We start from the raw sequence: 9,149 nt of genomic DNA on the forward strand, positions 1-9,149 counted from the left end.
CCATGCGCTGCATTTCTCCTGCGGTCGTCGCACGGTGGCGCTGTCATCTGTCCACAAACGCAGAGGTTGTAAGTAGACTGTTTAGTTTTTTTATTGGTAACGCAACGTAGCGCTCTTTATGAAAATCACTGGCTATGCTGTGTGCAGTCTGTGGCTGGTTGGCATTGTTGAAATATTCGCCATTGTAGTGTTGGGCAGTTGGCTTTCAACAGCGCGTAGCGTTGCGCAGTTGGAGGTGAGCCGCCAGCAGTGGTGGATGTGGGGAGAGAAATGGCGGAGTTTCGAAATTTGTAAGACTGGATGTCATGAACTGCTATGTATATTATGATTTTTCAACACTATTAAGGTAAACACATTGTTTGTTCTCTATTAAAATCTTTCATTTGCTAACTGTGCCTATCAGGCGTTAGTGCCTTCAGTAGTTTGAATCTTTTATTTAGCTGGCAGTAGTGGCGCTCGCTTTATTGCAGTAGCTCGAGTAACCAAGATTTTTGTGAGGTATGTGATTTGTGAAAGGTATAGGTTAATGTTAGTCAGGGCCATTCTTTTGTAGGGATTTTTGAAATTCAGGTTGCGTTGCGCTAAAAAAAATATTGTGTGTCAGATTAAGCACAGTCATGTACAATTGTTCAAAGGGGACGTTTCAAGGCGTGTTGGAGCATGTCAGAGTACAGTGCGCTAGTAAGAGCGCAGACGTTTTCAGACGTGCTAATGGTGACTGTGGGCTGAAAATGGCTCAAAGAACACATAGTGGTGACGTTATGAGGGGTAGAATACAAGGGCGATTGGAGGCTGGTGAAACATAGCAGGTCGTAACATGGGCCCTCCGTGTGCCACAAAGTGTGATCTCAAGATTATGGAAATGACTCCAGCAGACAGGAAACGTGTCCAGTCCCTTCAATACGGGACGTCCACAGTTTAAAAGACCACAAGAAGACCGATATCTCACCATCAGCAACAGCAGACTGCCACGGAGTACTGTAGGTAGCCTTGCACGGGACCTTACCGCAGCCACTGGAACAGTTGTCTCCAGACACACATTCTACAGACGACTGAACAGACATGGTTTACTCGGCAGGAGACCTGCAAGGTTCACTACATTGACCCCTGGTCATAGGAGAGCCCGTAAAGCCTGGTGTCAAGAACACAGTACATGGTCATTGGAACAGTGGTCCCAGGTTATGTTCACGGACGAGTCCATGAATAGTCTGAACAGTGATTATGGCCAGGTTTTCATCTAGCGTGAACCAGGAACCAGATTCCAACCCCTTAACGTTCTTGAAAGGGACCTGTATGGAGGTCGTGGTTTGATGGTGTGCGGTGGGGTTATGATTGGTGCACGTACACTACTGCATGTCTTTGACAGAGGAACTGTAATAGGTCTGGACGTCATTTTGTATCAGTATGTCCTTTTCAGAGGTCCAGTGGGTTCCACCTTCCCCTGATGGATGATAACGCACGGCCCCACCGAGCTGCCATCAAGGAGGAGTACCTTGAAACAGAAGATATCAGGTGAATGGAGTGGCCTGCCTCTTCTCCAGACCTAAACCCCATCCAGCACTTCTGGGATGCTCTTGGTCGACGTATCGCTGCACGTCTTCTAACCCTTACGACACTTCATGAGTTCGGACAGGCACTGGTGCAAGGTTGGGAGGCTGTACCGCAGCATCTGCTCGACCACCTAAACCGGAGTATGCCAACTCGTTGTGCGGCCTGTGTACGTGTGCATAGTGATCATATCCCATATTGATGTCGGGCTGCATGTGCGGGAAACAGTGGTGTTTTGTAGCACATGTGTTTCGGGACGGTTTTTCCAACTTATCACCAATACCGTGGACTTACAGATCTGTGTCGTGTGTGTTATGTGCCTATGCTATTAGCGCCAGTTTCGTGTAGTGCTACGTTGTGTGGCACCACATTCTGCAATTATCCCCGTTTTATGAGCATGAGTGTATTACGTCATTCTCATCTGTCCTTTACGTAGAAGTAAACACAATGATGCATGTGGTTACCGCGAATCGCGACAAATCCTTTAATTCCTCTCCGTAGTGAATCACGCACACCACGTTCGGTACGGACTGCGTCTCATGCATTGATCACACGCTCCTCTAACGTCTGTGCACTATCGGTTAGTTGGACGTAGACCAGCGCTGCTGAAGGTCGCTATAGCCAGACCTGAAACGGATTCAGGTCCGATGAACGGGTACGCCGTGCTAACGGTCCACCTCCACCAACCCATTGTCCATGAAGCGTTGCAGTGAGGTAGGCTATTCACGCACAAACGATAGAAAATGGTGTGGTGCCCCACTACGCATAAACCAACGTCTTTGTCTTTATCTTTTTATAAGGGTAACGTCCTCCAGTCGTACCGGTAATTCATCGCTCAAGACTGTAGTACACAGTGCAAGTTAAGATTTTTGGTGAAGTGTGTGGCCATATGACACTGTCACCAACAACTATTTCCCATACAGTGATACTGAAGCGGTCCTGATGCCTCATCTTCATAACTGTTCGAGTACTTGTGTCTGCCCCCAAGCAGATATTGCGGTAATTTGCTTTAGGCCTACCACTCTTGTGAATCCTGCCTACATAATCGAATACCACACACTAGTTGTCACAAGTGAAACAGCCCACACCGTAACAGGTATTGATTTCTGACAATACATCAATGTCACATAAGTAGTGGGATAGCGATATGAACATTTACAGACTGCAGTAGTATTGCGTACAGAAGGTATATAAGGGCAATGCTTTGGCGCAGCTGTCATTTGTGCTTTGGTGATTCACGTGAAAGACTTTCCGATGTGATGTTGGCCGCAAGACGGGAATTACCGTACTCTGAACGCGGAATTGTAGTTGGAGCTAGATGCATGGGACGTTCTACATCTACATCTACATCTACATTTATACTCAGCAAGCCACCCAACGGCGTGTGGCGGAGGGCACCTTACGTGCCACGGTCATTACCTCCCTTTTCTGTTCCATTCGATACCTCATCCAGAAAAGCACCTCTCGAAAACTGGACAGCAAGCTACACCGCGATGCACAGCGCCTCTCTTGCAGAGTCTGCCACTTTAGTTTGCTAGACACCTCCGTAACGCTATCACGGTTACCAAATAACCCTGTGACGAAACGCGCCGCTCTTCTTTGGATCTTCTCTATCTCCTCCGTCAACCCGATCTGGTACGGATCCCACACAGATGAGCAATACTCAAGTATAGGTCGAACGAGTGTTTTGTAAGCCACCTCCTTTGTTGATGGACTACATTTTCTAAGGACTCTCCCAACGAATCTCAACCTGGTACCCGCCTTACCAACAATTAATTTTATATGATCATTCCACTTCAAATCGTTCCGCACGCATACTCCCAGATATTTTACAGAAGTAACTGCTACCAGTGTTTGTTCCGCTATCATATAATCATACAATAAAGGATCCTTCTTTCTATGTATTCGCAATACATTACATTTGTCTATGTTAAGGATCAGTTGCCACTCCCTGCACCAAGTGCCTATCCGCTGCAGATCTTCCTGCATTTCGCTACAATTTTCTAATGCTGCAACTTCTCTGTATACTACAGCATCATCCGCGAAAAGCCGCATGGAACTTCCGACACTATCTACTAGGTCATTTATATATATTGTGAAAAGCAATGGTCCCATAACACTCCCCTGTGGCACGCCAGAGGTTACTTTAACGTCTGTAGACGTCTCCCCATTGATAACAACATGCTGTGTTCTGTTTGCTAAAACTCTTCAATCCAGCCACACAGCTGGTCTGATATTCCGTAGGCTCTTACTTTGTTTATCAGGCGACAGTGCGGAACTGTATCGAACGCCTTCCGGAAGTCAAGGAAAATAGCATCTACCTGGGAGCCTGTATCTAATATTTTCTGGGTCTCATGAACAAATAAAGCGAGTTGGGTCTCACACGATCGCTGTTTCCGGAATCCATGTTGATTCCTACAGAGTAGATTCTGGGTTTCCAAAAACGACATGATACTCGAGCAAAAAACATGTTCTAAAATTCTACAACAGATCGACGTCAGAGACATAGGTCTATAGTTTTGCGCATCTGCTCTACGACCCTTCTTGAAGCCTGGGAATACCTGTGCTTTTTTCCAATCATTTGGAACCTTCCGTTCCTCTAGAGACTTGTGGTACACGGCTGTTAGAAGGGGGGCAAGGATCAAATGGTTCTGAGCACTATGGGACTTAACATCTGTGGTCATCAGTCCCCTAGAACTTAAAACTACTTAAACCTAACTAACCTAAGGACATCACACACATACATGCCCGAGGCAGGATTCGAACCTGCGACCGTAGCGGTCACGCGGTTCCAGACTGATGCACCTATAACCGCACGGCCACACCGGCCGGCAAGGGGGGCAAGTTCTTTCGCGGGAATCGTTAGGGAATTCAATACTCCGAGATCTACAGTCTCATGAGTGCGCTGAGAGTACCAAATTTCAGGCATTACCTCATCACGGACAACGCAATGGTCAAAGGTCGTCACTTAACGACCGAGAGCCGCAGCATTTGCGTAGAGTTGTCAGTGCTAACAGCCAAGAAACACTGCGTGAATACCCTCAGAAATTAACCTATCCATTATTAGAGTGCGGCTAAATTTGAATTTAGTGGGCTATACCAGTAGAGGACCGACGGGAATGAACTTGTTAACAGCACGACATCGCCTGCAGCGCCTCTCCTGGGCTGTAACCATATCGGTTCCACCCTAGATTTCAGTTGATAAGACCATATGGTTAGGTTCGAGCGTGGCGCAGATTCGACGAAGTGATGGAGCCAGGTTGTCAACAAGGCACTGTGCAAGCTTTTTGTGGCTTCATAATGGCTGTGTTTACGTGGAATGGATAGGGTCCTCTGATCCAAATGAACCTATCATTGGCTGGAAATGGTTGTGGTCGGCTACTTCGAGACCATTTGGAGCCATTCACGGCCTTGATGTTCCCATACAACGATGGAATTTTTATGGATGGCAGTACGCCATGTCACCGGCCCACAATTGTTCCCAGTTGCTGTTAGGAATGTTCTGGATGATTTGCCACCCAGATCACACTGCATGAATCTCGTCGAACACTTGTGAGACACGATCGAGAGGTCAGTTACTGCTCAATATCTCGCACCGGCAACACTTTCGCAATTTAGTCCATACCACGTTCAGCGGTTGCACTACGCTGTGCAAAGAAAAGGTCCGATGCGAAATTACGATGTGCCTGATGACTTTTGTCTCCTCAGTGTGCAATTACAGGAACTTCTCTTCTAGTTTCTTACATGCGGTAGGAATATGTGGCACTTAAGGGGAAAAAAGCGGAAGAAATTTGTATAATTTCGATCCCAAGATTTCGCACACCCTGTATGACAATGAAACGAAATATAGTGGAAAATGCATTTACTTGCTCCGAATACGATCAACAAGAGGACAACTGTGATGATGACTTTCAGAGAAGTTTTTTTTTTTTTTTTTGCTTAATTTATGGATTCTTCTGTCGCTTCTTGATAGAACATTTTCATATTCAGGGTTTAATAACACTTAGGCGGTTTTTTGTTCTACTGACTTTTGTTTGTATGAACTAGTTTTCGGCTTATTAGGCCATCTTCAGATAACTGCTGGCTATTGTTTACGAGGAGCTTGTGTTCTTACGAACCAAACATTCTGGACTAAGATACAACGCACTTACATACGATCTTTAGTTGTGGTATTATCTTCGGAATTGTCAAACGGGTCTTTTGACTTTTCGTTCTGTAAAACTATTCTTTAACATAATAAATCACAAATTCACACCCGAATTTAAAGTAATATCTCTTACGTGTTTACATTCCTAACTGTATTTCAACTGTAACAATGTAATATTTGGTATTTATTAATGCACAATTTTTCTAATAACAAAATGTAACCCCCAAAGAAAAAATTGCTGTTGTACAACCAACAATTAGCGTCCAGTGCAGCTGTTCACAACAAATACCAAAAAATTGTAATTTTATAATAATGTGTATTCTAAATAATTCTAATTGTTATCATACATGGTACTGACAAGGGAACCTCCCCATCGCACCCCCGTCAGATTTAGTTATAAGTTGGCACAGTGGATAGGCCTTGATAAACTGAACACAGATCAATTGAGAAAACTGGAAGAAGTTGTGTGGAACTGTGAAAAAATAAGCAAAATATACAAACTGAGTAATCCATTAGGCACATAGGCAACATCATGGACAACTTCGGTTCAGCCGTGCCGTGGTCTAGTCGTAGCGTGAGCAGCTGCTGAACGACAGGTCTGGGGTTCAAATCTTCCCTCGAGTGAAAATTTTACTTTCTTTATTTTTGTATAGTTATTATCTGTCCGTTCGTTCATTGACATCTCTGTTCACTGTAATAAGTTTAGTGTCTCTGTTTTGCGACCGCATCGCAAAACCGTGCGATTAGTAGACGAAAGGACGTGCCTCTCCAATGGGAACCGAAAACATTTGATCGCAAGGTCATAGGTCAACCGATTCCTCTATAGGAAAACACATCTGATATATTCTATACGACACTGGTGACGGCATGTGCGTCACATGACAGGAATATGTTGTCGACCCACCTAACTTGTACACTTGGCGAATGGGTAAAAAGATTCTTCTACCTTGCCCGATTTAGGTTTTCTTGTGGATTTGATAATCACTCCCAAAAAAGTGTTGAAAACATAAGAGTTTGTCACATAAACTGAAAATAAAAAATTAAACTTTTTACTCGATGGAAGATTTAAAGCAAGGCTCTTCCGTTCCGCAGCTGCTCGCGTTACCACGAGACCACGGCGCTCCCACATTTCTAATGTCCTTGATGTTACCTATCTTCCCATGAACTACTCAGTTTGTATATTTTGCTTATTTTTTCACAGTTCCACACAACTTCTTCCTATTTTCTCAGTTGATCTGTGTTCAGTTTTTCAAGGCCTATCCACTGTGCCAACTTATAACTAAATCTGAGGGGGGTGCGATGGGGAGGTTCCCTTGTGAGAAACATAAAATGTGATTCGTTATCTTAAAGAACAGTTTTACAGAACAAAATGTCAAGAGAGCTGTTTGATAATTCCAAAGACAATACCACAACTGATGATCCTAAGTAAGTGCGCTGTATCTTAGTCCAGAACGTTTGGTTCGTACGAACACAAGCTTCTTGTGAACAATAGCCAGTAGTTATCTGAAGATGGCCTAATAAGCCGAAAACCAGTTCATACAAATAAAAATCTGTAGAACAAAGAACCGCGTAAGTGTTTTTCAACCCTCAATATTTTGTTTGCCCTCACTCAAATACTCAAATTCTTAACGATCAGGGAAGGGATGTACTGTTACAGAAACAACAGCTCCAGTTGCCACGCAGTACGCCTTGACTAGCAGAAGTCGCAGGCGTTCTCCAGAGCCGCAGCTCGTACCTTTGTCCCGCGACGTGAGCCTGTTGGAGAACGGCCGGTATATTTAGACGCGCACCACACCCGACTCCTACCATCCGTCTGCGTCTACCGGCGCATTAGCTGCCACAGTTCGTTTCCATTTGCCGGTCTCCACGACTCGGAAATGACCCCAAGACACATCACCTCTCACCGTTTCGCTTCGTAGATTTGAGATCAGCTGGGCGGTGCCTGGAAAACTGCCACGTGTCATCGTGCGTTTGTCTCTAGTATGTAAAATACGTCTGCGAGAAACGGAGCCACGTGTTGCTTCACCATGTGGAGCTGTCGTGTGTAGTAATCGCTCTAGGCTGATTTTCTTTGCATTTTATGATTCTCAGCGCACTTTACCTATGTTGTAAACAAACTGGTGTAAATAAATAAATGAACCAGCCGACTCCAAGCTGAAAGTAACTGCCATACCTCTCCACTAGGCAACCTGAGATCTTGTATGTACCAGAATACTCCTAATGGTATGCGCAGCAGCAGTTTTCTCCTTAATACGAGGGTCATTCAATAGGTAATGCATCACATTTTTTGTCGGCCAATTTGGACTGAAAAAATGCGGAATTTCTTGTGGGACATCGTGGAATATTCCCGCTCCAGCCACCATAGTTTCATGAAGACTCAAGGAATTCTGCTACCTTGTGAGCACAACAACGCTTGACAGACGAAACAAGAAGTACATCTAAAACAGATAAGCAAAGGCAAAGATGGCATTCCTGAAGAGAAGAAGTCTACTAGTATCAAAGACAGGTGTTAAATTGAGGAAGAACTCCCTGAGAACGTACGTTTGGAGCTCGGCATTGTGTGGTAGTGAATCATGGAGTGTATGGAAGCCTGAAAAGAAAAGAATCGAAACGCTTTGCGATTTGGTGTGAAAGGGTACAGTACCGCCCGACATTGAAAATAGGTACAACATACTTCATTATTTTTGTCAGAACAACACATTTTTTTTGTAAAATAACTCAATTTCAATTAATACAGCGAAGCCGGATACCAGTGTGGGAAAGAATGACGATTTATTTATTTAATTGATCACATGTGCACTCCTACAAAGTAAATCCCTAATTCCAGTTTGGTGAGATCTGTGAAATGAATGAATGTATGGTCGTCTGCTAACCGCAGATAGTGAATGTGAATATATGATCATCTTTGAGTCGATCCTTTGGCCACCTTTGGTGGGACCAAAGAGATGAAATTTACCAGAGCTTTGAGTGCCTGAAATGTGGCTGACCAATGCGATAGCAAGGTGCTTCCCCCACCTCGACAGACATGTGAGAGAACCTCAGGAACGGCCATGTTTCAGCACTCTGCCGCTGGATCTTGTGCCGTTAAGACCTGTTTTAGTTGTGCTTCGTAATGATGAAAGAGTGGAGACATGGTATTCATGTGGAACATTTAAGAGTAGTTTGAAATAATAATTTCTCTATTTCAGGAACTTTTGTGGGGAGATTTAAATGTCAGGCAGGTAATATTAAAGGGATTGTAGTAATCTTCAGAAGTGACCAACGGTCACAATGAAACCACGTGTAGCAATAAGTTGAAATACTTCCGTGTGCTTAAGTTAAGCTGAATTACTAGCGTGTGTACAATAAGTTGAAATATTTAAGAAATAGCGTGTGTACCATAAGTTGAAATATTTAAGAAATGGCGTGTGCAGGACTTGAAATTAGAGACGAGTACTTCCACGTGGTGAGTACT

The sequence above is a fragment of the Schistocerca serialis genome, chromosome 1 (assembly GCF_023864345.2).
Source record: "Schistocerca serialis cubense isolate TAMUIC-IGC-003099 chromosome 1, iqSchSeri2.2, whole genome shotgun sequence".
In the NCBI taxonomy this organism is placed as follows: Eukaryota; Metazoa; Arthropoda; class Insecta; order Orthoptera; family Acrididae; genus Schistocerca; species Schistocerca serialis.